Consider the following 12,776-nt stretch of genomic DNA (forward strand, 5'->3'; position numbering starts at 1 on the left):
ATTCTACGGCATCTGATCGTGATTCATACCATATTCTACTCAATCTTTCCCTGTTTTTTTTAATGTAATGATTGTATCTCCTTTCATTGAAGGAAACACAAGATCGTTATCAAAACTATCACTAATTTAAAAAAAAATGTATTTAATGTTGGGAATCACCATCAAAATCTTCTTTAATTTCGTTAAGGGAAAATTGGCACTCGGATGAATTTTTTTAAAGTAATACAACGCAGTAACTTATGAAATCTTTAGAATCTACACTCGATGTATGTCTACAAGATGTTGAGCTTGTCCCATCATAAAAAGATGACATGCACCTATTATGATAATAAGCTTGAACTTCATCTGCTTCTTTGACAAAATTCAGTTTAACTAACATTTTATTAAATTATTCTGAAACATCTCTTCCCTTTAAAGATGATAAAATTTTTCATTAGTCTCAACCTTCTGCATGCCGCGAAATGCTCTATTTTGGTTACAAGGTTCTTTACAAAAAACACAATGATGCTCAAAATCAAAATCACATGCTTCTTTCATAATCTTCTTCCAAATAGATTTTTTTTCTTGTTTGTTCTTTGGAAGCTGTAACAATTGATCGAGGTCTATTGTATGCCGATCGACAACCATCATGAATGTGTGCTTCAGTCAATTTCTGAAATGTTTTGTACCGCTGATCATTCCTTTGTTTACTTGACGAAATAAGAGTATCTATCCCTCGACTTTTTATTTTCACCAAATCTCCATCGCGGCTTTTACAAATGATACAAGAAGGTACCTTTTCCACCATTTACATGAATCTATAAAATGCAGAAAGCACGATACAATTAGTATACTGAAAATACGTAAAAATTACTAGATAAATAGCATGCGTAAAATTGTATGCACAGAGACAAAGATTTATGATCTGTATTATTTTTAATAATTTTTATTGAATAATTTGTATAGAATTTTGTTTCGCAAAAGTTTTACTTACGATTTGTATTTTATATGGACAAAAATCTTGTAAATTGCTAATCACGAGGCTTATTTCACGACTCTACTCCAATATAACTTGACTGACGACAAAGCAGCTGCTTATTGAATGCTTAGAAACATACTGAGACCCGTATAATAGAAGAATAGGATTGACCCCGCGCTTTTACTTCAAGGACACTATTATATACCTGTGCTATATATACCTGTAATCCAACTTTCACATTCAACAATGTTTCTAAACTTTTCAAAATATTCTAAAATTCTTCAACATTAAAAAAAATTATAATTTAAATAAATAATAACAATTTTTACACGTAAACAATACAATGTATAATGAAAAATATCAATATTTTGTTTATTTTCAATTTTTCTGCAGTTTTCTCAATTAAACTACATATTTTTTATTTCATTTCTTCAAAATAGACAAAAAAACGAAAATAATGAGCCGTCAGAGAACCTTTTTTGATTTAAAAAAATGTTTCAAAATGGTGATTGAAAATTATCAAAATATTTTTTTAAAGTGAAATTTTATTATAACGGCTGAATATTTTTTAATGAAAAAATTACAGTATTTTTAGAATAGCACAAAGTATATTTGATCAAACTTTCAGCTCAATCGAACCATTTTTGTAAAAGAAAAAAATTAAAAACCAAAAAAACGGTTTTTTGAATTTTTTTGGGAAATTTTTGAGGTTAGGGCAGAAATGATTACTACATAAGTTGTAGATTTTTTTATTTCCAACAACTTTTATATTTGACTTTTTTCAATAGGATGCATTGTTTACTCACAAATTGCAAAAAACCATTTTCACCCCTAAAAACCACCCCTCCTATACCCCCTAATAGACGATTTTGGTTCGGAATGGTTTTTTTTATTTATTTATGATGTATTTGACTAAATTGTGCCATTAGTTTGCTGTAAGAAAACATTTATTTATTTGACCATTTTTAACTGCTATTTCTCCTGGACTATTCTCAAATCAATGTCTATTTATTTTCAGGCCCTTTGTCTTTTATTGCGAGTCATCAGGTACAAATACTTTAAAATAAAGCTTCCGGGGTCTAACTATGTCAATACATTGTCGTCCTGAGCAGCACTATAGTGTTTTTTTTTTTTTTTTTTTTTTTTTTTTTTTAAACAAAAACTTTACTTCAGCGTTTTGATTCTATGTACACGTTTACCATGCTTAACTGTTATGCTTTTTTCTACGCATTAACTCTAAAGACCAAGTTTTTAAAAGTTGAGTTTAGTTTTTTAAATTTGAGAGATGGTGACCATGAATTTTCTCAATAAGAGCAACTTTAAACCTCGTGTAATGTTACATTGCGCTCTTCATGGTATTAAAGTTTTAAAAAACAAGCAATATGTCTAGTTGGACCTTTACAGTTCAGAGAATCTTGCAAAAACAGTTAAAACTGATGACTCTTCTATCCTCTATATATTGTAAGTAAGAAATTATTTTGCGTGCCTAAATGCGCCGTGAGAAGTTATTGGGACGGCAAATGCGTATGAAAGAAGAACCAGATATATTTACCAAACTGACAGACACACGATGGATACTTACGTACACTTACCCTCAGATATAAGAGTTATTTGTTTCCACAATTTGCCGGAATAAATTAACAACTCATCAACGCTGAAGGAGTGTAGAGCTTGTTTGGAACACTTTACAGCGTTCAAAGAATTTTATTGTGCTGAGGTGTTTATGGAATGCGACTAGATGACTGCACAATCAGTAGACTGACAACTGTCACTGGAAGTGAGAAACTTGGTAACTATGAATGTGGTATGTATCATTGTACTGTATTTATGACTGGGGTTTTAATGTGTTATTGTATTTTTAATATAAAACTGTATGAACTATTTATTAGAAAGTTACAACTATTACAAGGCTCGATTAAGCGATTCAGGTAAACAGCATGACGAGGCTGAGAATTATGTCTCCTGCATCTATAATAAATTTGAGAAACGAAATGTTCCTCAATGCAACCTCGTGTAAGACATACTTTCCGTTGGAAAACTACATTAGTCACAAGATAGTTGATGATAGGGTCAGGTACACAGGCAGCAAAACGCGGATGTGACAAATATAAAAAATCCTTTCCAAGTGGCAACACATTTGTGTTAAAACATTAAAGCTACACACCATACACACATAGGAACTATGCGTAGTTTGGATCATTATTTTTTTGCCGAGAAGTAAGAGAGTCAATCCCTGGCTGGAAAAATTTAATTAAGTCTGTGTCTATCATCCATCCTGTACACACGATGTATCAAGAATGAACTGACCTATAAAACTTCAATTTAAATATGACAATAGACTACCTTTGCCAACAACTCTATCTCGCTAGACCTAAAAATTGAGCAATGGCTATGTTAGCAATTTAAATTAAGTAATTTAGTAAAGTTTTGACTGCTTAATTGGCTAAACCACAGTAAGGCTTATCTCTCCAGAGGCTGGAAAAGTCTTACTTCTGCCTGTCTGTTCGTAGCTTATTTTGAGAATGAACGGACCAATTGAACAGAAATATCCAGTTGTATAATTTTGCATGTTACTCCATTGTATTTGGCTAAACATTAATATTTGGTCTTGTGTGTAATTATAATGACTAAAACTCACTGGGTAAATGAACTTGAATTGTCAAACATCAGAAGTTTTCATTTATAAGTGCTCAAATTAATCCTGACGTTCTTTTAAATGACTGATCTTTCTTATCAAAAAACTTTTTATTTTATAGACTTCTAAACAGTGTGATTTAATTGCACATAAATTAAATACATAATTTAGCTAAGAAGGTTTGTAGGATAAGACATGCTAATTTAATTTGATTATTTGTTTTCAACACTGTTTAACTTAACTTACTATGTATCTTAATCAATTCTAAGAGTAGATAATACAAATATAAAAATAAATATGTGAGAGAACGTTTATTTTAGGTAATTCTATCAATCACCGTTGGGCACTACGGTGAGAATATATCAATTACTCTAATTTATGAATAATGTTGCTTTAATTTTATAGGATGAAAGCAACCTAATGTAGATTTATGCTGATCTTTACTGTTTTGTTCTTCTTATAGACACCAAACAAAGTTTATTGTGTAGTATTTATGTATTAATACTTTATTATTTGTAATTTGATAAGTCGGAAATTAACCCTGAAGCGTTTTAGAATATTTACAATAAACGTTTTCTTAACTCTAGTAATACAATCCGATTTACATTACATTTGTTTAAAGTCTTAAATGAAAAGACATCTTCACAGGGGAGCTGATACATAGGTGGATAGTATTTGTGTCAACAATACTGTAACATAATGAGGCCTATACTGAAATACACAGAAGATAATAATAACACCGACAGCATCGCATAAAATAGGTTACTTTCTATTGTTACACAATAGGCCTTCTGAGATAGTCTGAAAAAGTAGGTCGTCATTGTAACATCTGAAATATCAATTTATTTCTTGTAGAATTTATATGTAATCGATGTGTTGATAACCATTTAAAATACATAAAAGTAATTAAAAATCAACCTTTAAGAAATAATGTTACAGGCATTCAAGAATTTAATCATTTTCTAGTTCCATAAGTAACGGATTAGTGAAATATTTAAGTTTTAACAGCAACTACAATTAAATTGGCGTACTAAGGTGGCCACGAATGTAGGTGAGATATTTACAAGATCAATTTGTACACCAAGTATCAGCTTGGGTTTTTTGGTTACCTAGTTATTATTCCCAATCTAAGTCCCATTATATAGCAAATATACATACATTGTATATACACTTTGAAACGGATGTAAGGTTCTAAGTGTCATGTTTGGTGAAGTTCTACAGTTACTTTCATTAAGTGACACCTAGAAGATAATTGGCAATGGGCTGATTTTATAAACAAAACGTAGACTGCATAAATATTTATTTGATCTAACACTCTCAGCCTCACATGAAGATTAGTGGTAATGATATTTACACTTACTGTAGAATAATAACAACACTTGGGGTTGTAAATGTAAATATTCTACTGCCTCCAACACTTTTGATTGATTGACAAAGCTATACTGTGCATATAACATTGTAAAGTTCTCGTATTCTCAAACACTAAACATCCACTCCATTTTTATTTATATATTGTTTCTGTGTAAATTTACCCACCCACTTAAAAGAAGTCAAGATATGTTAAAAATAAAACCTAACATACTGCAATTAGAAATAAAACTATATTTATAGCCATTGTAGATATTTCACCCAGAGTCACATAATGAAATCTCGTAGGTCAATTGTGAGTATATAAAAGCTCTAGTTGTGTTTACAGTCGAGTGCTCCGGACGGATTCGATTACTGCAGCCCATTACTAGTTGCCGGAGTCCATTGTTTCAACTTTAAATGAACCCATCGACTCGACGCCAGGCTCCCACTCGTAGGCAGTAGAATACATTTCAAAGCACAAAGAGGATTGTTGGCCGCAGATAAAACCACGTTGTTTTTTATTTGACCACCTTATTTCTTATTGACCACCTCATTTTTTATTTGACCACACAATGTTCTAAAAACACTCTGATATGCAAATATAAAACATTATCGTTGAAATTGCTCTATTGGAAGACTGTTCAAGAAAGTTGCGAAAATAAAACAATATTACAAAAAACTACTGAAACAAGAGTACCTCCGGTACATGGTGCTGAGCTGCGGTAATAAATATTGATACTTTTTATCATAGACAATTCTGTTTAATTTCGTATTATTGTGTTTGTACTAAGAATTGCTTAATATACATTGGGGTCTTTTAATATTTGCTCTAAATTGTTTCATTTCTTACGATCTCTGTTTAATTTTGAAGTACATTTCTTAGGAAGTTCATTCTAAATTTTTCAACCGAATACCATGATATCATACGAATAAAACTGTATTGGTGGTACTATGCAGTTCCATCATACTTTCCATTGCAACAGTATAGTATTATAATGTATTTGCATAATGCATATGATGCTTTGGTTTGCAGAATGAACTATATTTCCATTACATATTAATAAAATTTTATTTACATATTGGTAGTTAGTTTACCAATATGTAAACGTAACGTTCTTGTCTCTCATGCAGTAGTGTTAAGGTTTCCTTGTTTCCTTTGGGATATTGGGGTGGATTCCTAGATCCTCACACGTCAACCTGAGCTTATTGTGTGCCCCTTTGATGTTAGAGGGGTAAGCCTATCTTCGTGCCCTTAATTAGGCTAAGAAGCTTTTCCCCGATACTAGCATCTGGTTCGTCGCCTGGTTGTTTATCACCGAAAAGAGCCCTTCTCCTTGCTCCCAGTCTCTCACAGTCCAGTATTATGTGTTTTGCAGTCTCTTCAGACTTATTGCAGAGTCTACACTCCGAGTCCTCATTTCGTAAACCTAGAGTGTTTAGGTGTTTCCTGAAGTGGCCGTGTCCAGTGATCAAGGCAATCACTTGCTTAACCCGATCCCTCCCCAGCCCCATCAGCCATCTGGTGAATCCGGAGCTAGAATCGGCAAGCAGTCTTTTGCCGAGTGCTTGTCCTTGGTGACTCTGCCACCGCAAGCGGTGTGTCTTCCTGGACCATTTGTTTATACTTTGATAAGCGGCTGACTTGCTTATACCACAACTCGGTTCTGGACCGGTGTATGGCATGCTTGCTCCGCTTTTGGCAAGCCTGTCGGCGCATTCGTTGCCACCTATGCCTGTGTGGCCCGGTACCCAACCAAGACGCACACAGTTGCGTGATCCAAGCTTGCAGAGAGTGTTAAAGCACTCCCACACAAGCTTGGATGAAATGCTGTTGGAGTCAAGAGCTTTAAGAGCTGCCTGACTGTCTGACATTATACAGATGTTCATTTCCTGGTACCTTCTGGTGAGGCCTAGGTTGGCACAGGCTAGGATACCATAGATTTCGGCTTGAAATATGGAGCAGTTCCGACCCAAACTGCCGCTAAGGGCAGTTCTAGGGGATTGACTAAACACTCCATATCCAGTTCTACCCTTAATAAGCGAGCCATCCGTGTACCAGACAAAGCTCTTTCTTATTGTTGGGATGTTATCTTGCGATTTCCACTCATCTCTGGAGTAGAAGTCAACAGAGAATGGCTTATTGAATACGAACTCCGTTCTCATTGTGTCGGAGACCATTTCGAGAATAGCGCTTGGGTTTACAGCTCCAGTGATGGCGCCATGGCTCGCGTTAGACGCGCCATTCCTCCACAAGCCAGCGACCATCAGCCGATAAGCTGACTTACGCGCTTCAGCTTTTATATGAACATCAAGAGGTAGAAGTCCTAAAGCCACCTCGAGGGTCGCTGAGGGACTGCTCCTGAATGCTCCGGTTACAAAGATTGTGCCAAGCCTTTGTAAGCTTTCAAGCTTGGCTTTGGCAGTTACCTGATTCACCTTTGTCCACCAGACTAATGAACCATAAGTGATTTGAGGCCTTACAACTGCTTTGTAAAGCCATAGTGCTATATGGGGTTTTACGCCCCATGAGATTCCTGCAAGTCTCCTGGACGTCATGAGCGCCCACTTTGCTTTATGCAGGATGTTATTAAGATGATCATTCCACGTAAGCTTATGGTCTAGAGTCAGTCCTAAATATTTGACTGTCTTTAACCACTCCAGCTGAGTGGATGCGAGTTTCAGCCTAGAAAGAGACTCTAGGTTCTTTTTTCTAGTGAATGGTACAACTACTGTCTTAGAGGGATTTACTTTCAGTCCCTCTCCCTGACACCAGTTGTGTACATGTTGAAGGTTGGTATTCATGATATCAACAACAACATTTGTGTATTTTCCCTGTACCATAAGGACTATGTCGTCTGCATATCCTTGGACATAGATTCCGTTGTTAGTAAGGTCCTCAAGTAGACCATCTACTACTAGATTCCACAGTAGAGGTGACAGGATGCCTCCTTGAGGACATCCCCTTGTGGGTGCGATCACAAGCGATACTTCATTGAGATCGGCCCTGATCCGTCTGGAGCACAGCATGGCCCTAAGCCACCGGCACAGAGCCGGCTCGAGGCCACGTCGCTGTGCTCCACTTACCATTGCAGTGAATTTGGCATTGTCGAAAGCTCCTTCAATGTCTATGAAGGTGCACAATGCCAATTCCTTGGCGGACAGGCTATCCTCAATCCTACTGACTAATTGGTGCAGTGCTGATTCACAGGATTTGCCTTGCTGGTATGCATGTTGGTTGCGATGAAGGGGAGTGTCTGAGAGAACTCCCTTTCTCAGGTGCCTCTCCACCAGTCTTTCTAATGTTTTCAGTAGAAACGAAGATAAACTGATGGGACGAAAAGATTTAGGGACAGAGTAGTCCGCTCTCCCTTTTTTAGGGATGAAGACCACCCTGTTGAGACGCCAGACTTGTGGTATGTACCCATAGGCTAGGCTCGCCCTGAATAGTTCACATAGAAGGGTAAGGAGATTCTCCGGCCCTTGTTGAAGCAGGGCCGGAAAGATTCCATCCCCTCCTGCAGATTTGAAAGGGGCAAATTTAGAAATTGCCCATTTGGCTTTAGAGAGAGTGACAATCCTTCTGGCAATGGCCCAGCTACCACGACAAGCTCTTGGCCGTGAGCCTGCCTCGTGATTACCAGACGTTCCAGTGTCGTCATTCTCAAAGATACAATCAGGGAAGTGAGTCTCAAGGAGAAGTTTGAGGCTATCACTAGACCCGGAAGTGTGTTGACCTCCCTGGGACCTTAAAGATCCCAAGTGACCGGTTGGACTTGAGGCTAGCAAGCGTTGCAGTCTAGCTGCCGCGCTTAACTCATTTACCTTCTGTGTAAACTGCCTCCAGGAACTTTGTTTTGCTTTTTTGATTGCTAGGCTGTATTCTGTTAGAGCTCTATGATAGGACTCCCAGATACGGCTCCTTTTGCATTGATTGTACAGCTTCCTGACATTAGCTCTTTTGCGAGCGAGGTCTGCAGTCCACCACTTACTATTGGTTCGACTCTTCCCCCGTCGCAATGGGCAATTGTCATGGAAGCTATTGATTATAGCATTCTGCAGGTCAGAAGCTATCTGATCTATGTCTGTGAAGCATCGCACCCTTCCGCCTACCGATCCCAACTGTGACTGAAGGTCAGACTTATATCCCAACCAGTCAGTCCTCCTGGGATTACGATAGAGGACCTCTGCAGCCTCATCTTGCAAGTTAAAGAGGATATACCTGTGATCCGATAATGAGGCCTCTTCGCTTACGTGCCACTTATCAACCATTCCAAGTATTCCTTGTGTGCAGATTGTTATGTCAATAACTTCTTGTCTAATTCGTGTTGCGAGCGTAGGGCGGTTACCTTTATTACATATAAATAGGTCCCTACTTAGAAGAAATTGTAAAAGTGCCTCACCTCTAGGGTTAGTGTTGGTGCTGCCCCATCCAGCAGAGTGATGGGCGTTGGCGTCACAACCTAGAAGAAGTTGTTGACGTCTGGCTTGTGCTTCTTCCACCAGGAGCTCTAGGTCTCTTGATGGAGGGAGTTCCCTGGCATCATATGGCAAGTATACGGAGCCTACAATTGTGCTCTGCACTATACCTCCATTCTTCCAGGTCAGTGTGCCCACAGTGAGATCTCTGGAGCAGAATTCGTTGAGGGTTAGAAAATCCAAGCCTCTCCTCAACAGGATGCAGGTTCTGACATTCCTTAGAGAGGTACAGTAAATTAACTTACCTTTGGTTTCATTTAGGCCCGCCACTCTCCCTTGGTGAAGCCATGGTTCTTGAATCAGTGCCAGATCAAATCCCTCCTGGAGGAAGAACTGGCAGAAGGCTGCCGAGGCAGCCCTACTGTGCTGGAGGTTGATTTGTAGAACTCGTGGCATTGTCCTTGACTGTCGAGGAGACAATTGAGACCTGCCAGAGTCCTAAGTTGGCTCTACAGTTGGAAGCCTTCACAGCCTTGTAGCAGACCTCGTCCAGGAAGCAGACGAATCCGTAACCTTTCGGGTCTGGCTTGGATGGAAGGATTTTCCACTCGTTTACATTCAGGTTGGGGTTCTGCTTATTGAACATCTCAAGTACCTTTTCAGGTGTCTTCTTCAGAAGCTTCGGGTGAGCTCTGAAAAACACCCTAGTGGACCTCAAGATGTCCTTACGCAGACCCACTCTCAGAGAGATATCATCTCCCAGAGGTTTTATTCTTTGGATAACTTCTTCCAGCCAACGTTTGGTGTGCTCGTTGATGCAGGAAGCAATTAAAACACCTTTCTCTAGGTAGGTGCCCGCAAACGATGGAACGGAACCATCCTCCAGGGGTTGGATTTCTTCCATAATTGCGTCCTCGATGGCTTCTCCTTGCTCTGCACTAAGCTTCGCTTCCGGGTAGCCTTCGAGGGCTATGGCCATTTTAATCGCTGCGACCTCTCTGTAGGTAGCCTTGGGTGTGCTACCAGAGGCCTCGGGATCGTGGGCTTCGGGCTTTTGGGTTTCCCTCCTAGCCTTCTTTGCGGGTCCCTCAGCGGAGGGCGGGGTGACCAAGGTGCCTCTGGGGCGTTTGGCCGACCCCACCCCCGCCTTGGTACCCGCAGTTGGGCCCGGAGTTGAGACCTCCTGCCGTTCTGGATTCTTTTTCTTCTTCTTTTTCCCCCTCCTCCACTTGGAAGGGTCAAAAGCTTCACCCTTTTCAAGAAGTTTAGCCTTTAGTGCTTCTCTTCTTTGAGCAGTGGTGAGATTGGGCCTCTTCATTCTGAGGTTGCCGAGTTGCTCTGTGGCATCATCCAGCGTACCTGTAGACATGGGAGTGCTTGGGCTGTTGAGGAGCTGATCTTCTATATCTTGAAGGGATTTTGCTTCCTCAGCGCTTGTACTGCCTTCCTCAGATAAAGCCTTGCCATGTATGGGAGCTTCAGTGTGCAATGGAACCTCCTGTGTTCCTAAGGCACTTTGTTGAGGAGAAGGTAGGGATGTTGGCATAACAACCTCTTGAGTTGTGTTGCCAGGTGGTGGTATGTGCGAGGTAGCTTCAGGAGCTACCTCAGCAGGAAGAGGTAGGTTAGAAACAGCTTCAGGAACTGTTTCAAGGGTTGGTTTGTTTTGTTTTTTGTTTTTGCTTCTTTCCATGTTGTTCCCACGAGAAGCTAGGGAATGGAAGGTCCGCCCAGACAGAGCCCCGCATGCCTGGGTAAGCTGCTTTTAAACTGGAGGGTCGCCGGTGTCCAGAGTCCGCATAGTATAGACTGGTTTGCCACCAGCCATTCAGCCCTGGCCTACGCTGTTCCACCGTGGCTTGGCCCCTAGTGGGAGAAATGAAAGGGAAACTAGATCGAAGAGTTGAGGAACTTTACCTCAGATAGAAGAGAGTGAAGAAGAGAGATAGGCTGACACATAGAGAAGTGTGCCAGCCATAGGCCTCCAGAACAAGAAGAGAAGGGATCTGGAGCATTAGCTAGGGTACCTCGGGGTCGCCACTACCCGTACGGCCTTGAAAGTAAGACCGCCCCTGAGTGTTAAGGTTGGAGCTGTGGATGAGTTTGAAGGTGTCAGGCCAACTAGTTGTATGAGGTAATTTTCATTTTTCCTCAATAAAATGAGATAATCTAATCCCGTGACAGAAACTGAAACGTATTCAAAACTTCAATTATATGTATGTTAAATTCACAGTTTTTTTACTCTTTAACTATTTTTCAAAATATAAAATACCTAAGGAGAAACAACTTACTATGTCTGATTCACCTTTTTTTTCTCAGATTACCATTTTTAGTATAATGTGTATTTATGAAATGCGAATTGAATTAAAAAATCCTTCATCTGTACAATCGCATACATTACTTCGGATAACATTCGGATCGATTGACGCTAACAGCTTTAAATATTAATACAAAGAGAAGTATACATTTAATTAATTGAATCCAAAAATTATATTACAATTGGTTTATAATTATATAACATTATATAATGACTAATAATGGTAATTTTTAATTTCAATTCCCATTTTCCAACATATCCTGTCCGTGGAATTCCTCCACGCGCAAGTCAAGTGCGTAAGTCACAAACAATAGAGTAATAGGAGTTCGGAAGTCACATTTAATGTCTAGGTCCCAGGTTAAGTGATAGAGTGGCCTTCTCAACCCTAACTTCACATGGTAAAATAAGGCATTCTTTACTTCACGCTTACATTTAACATTAACAGTACTTCATCTAAGCAAGGATTTAAAAAACTTGAACACATTTTGGAGATTTCTCTTTCTTGCAATTTTCATCTTTTCTATTGTTGGATTTAAATAATTGTTTTATTAGGGTTTAATGTTTTCTTTGAAAAATCTTCTTTTTGTTCAAAACGCTATTATTTTAATTTTTCTGTAAATATTAATATAATACGACCATTTTTTTACTGTCGATTTTTATTTTATTTATTACTTTAACCCTACATCGGGCGCTAAACGGAGTTTTCCTCCGTGTATTTTTTATTATTAAAAATAGTAATACTTTTCTGATGTTGGCAGTCAAGTGTATTGGATGGCATTTAATAGGTCTGCTAAGAAGCCACAGCATGTACTTCACGAGCATCTTTCGGGGAAGCGAAACAATAGCCTCCCGCTTATCTTTGTCAAAATCTGTCGGTATGAGGTCTACTTCCGTGCGAGACTGGACGATTCCTCCGTGAGCGCCTTATAGTGTTTAGTTTTTATGGAATAATAATTCGTGTGCGCCTAAATGTGTGACCTGTGATGGTTTCTTTTTAAGTTTTACAATATATTTTATTTGAATTTTGTGAAATGGAGAATGAAGACGAGAGACTTGTCAGTACAGTACCTGTGTGCTAAGGAACATTTCAGTACTGTTTA

This window comes from Homalodisca vitripennis, chromosome 3 (genome assembly GCF_021130785.1).
Source record: "Homalodisca vitripennis isolate AUS2020 chromosome 3, UT_GWSS_2.1, whole genome shotgun sequence".
Taxonomy (NCBI): domain Eukaryota; kingdom Metazoa; phylum Arthropoda; class Insecta; order Hemiptera; family Cicadellidae; genus Homalodisca; species Homalodisca vitripennis.